Consider the following 1,442-nt stretch of genomic DNA (forward strand, 5'->3'; position numbering starts at 1 on the left):
CAGCTCATGATCTTCATATCGATCTATTATCCACCTCTGTATCTATTCTTTCTTAGCTAAACAGGTGGAAGATCTATCCAATTTGGTTATATTATATCATGGACTCGAAAAACGGATCTGAATTTGACTGAAATGCACGATCTTCACAGGTATCACTTTTCACGATACCTAAAAGGTGGAATAGCGATTTTCGAACCATTTCCTATAAGAGAATGGTTTCCATTACTTTGAGAAATGGATTCTTATATCAAACTATAGCTATTGCATTAAAGAAGAAAAGAAACTAATAGAAGTCGAAGACGCGGAATGATAGTGAATAGAGAGAAAGATTCTTCTGATTTTCTTGTTTCTATCTACTAGACGCCGTAGAGAATTGAGAATTTTCATGTCTTTCAATTCTCGTACTCGTAATTGGAAAGTTATGGAAGGAGACCCATCATTTTGCAATGAAAACAACATATAAAACTCTGGACAATTTCGAAATCAGGCCAAGCGTCTTAATACATATGCAAAAAAATTCATTATTGGCCCACCATTGATTAGAAGATTTAGCTTGTATGAATCGCTATTGGTTTGATACGAATAATGACAATCGTTTCAGTATGTTAAGGATACAGATGTATCCACAATTCATTTAGAGTTACTTAATAGTCTATTTCTTATACCATATCTCTATCCCGTGAAATTCTCGAGCCAAAAGATGGATGCATATGCTGTGTTTCATTTTGCTAAATGATATCAATTAAATGGTGTATCAATTCCATAAATTGCATATAGCAATAAATAAATCAGCAAAATTCTTTCTAATATTTTAGATAGAAGAAACATTTCTTCTATCTAAAATATTAGAAAGAATGTACCCTTCTATCCAAATCCAATTTGCATCGATAAAATAAATCCAAATTCCAGTAGTAGATGAATAATTGCAAATTTGTGTGTGTACGAGATTAGAATAACTTCAAAATAACTGACATAATTTTGTATTTTTCCTGATCAGAAAAATACATGAAAAAGAAAGGAGGTAGAAAAATTTTTGGATTTATGGTTAAAGAAGAAAAAGAAGAAAACAGGGGTTCTGTTGAATTTCAAGTATTCAGTTTCACCAATAAGATACGGAGACTTGCTTCACATTTGGAATTACACAAAAAAGATTTTTCATCGGAAAGAGGTCTACGAAGACTTTTGGGAAAACGTCGACGTTTGCTGGCTTATTTGGCAAAGAAAAATAGAGTACGTTATAAGAAATTAATCGGTCAGTTGAATATTCGGGAGCAGTAATTTAATCGTTCAAATTTTTTTCTTGTTTTATTATTTTTTTAGTAGTCTTATAGTAGTCTTAGATTTTTCATTTTGATGAGCCTCGCTTTGAGGAATTCATGGAATAATCCATTTTCATGGAATAATGAATTAAGGAAGAAAGGATATGAGTCTACCGCTTACAA

The sequence above is a fragment of the Triticum urartu genome, unplaced genomic scaffold, assembly GCF_056163025.1.
Source record: "Triticum urartu cultivar PI428250 unplaced genomic scaffold, HENAU_Tu73 scaffold2, whole genome shotgun sequence".
Classification (NCBI taxonomy): domain Eukaryota; kingdom Viridiplantae; phylum Streptophyta; class Magnoliopsida; order Poales; family Poaceae; genus Triticum; species Triticum urartu.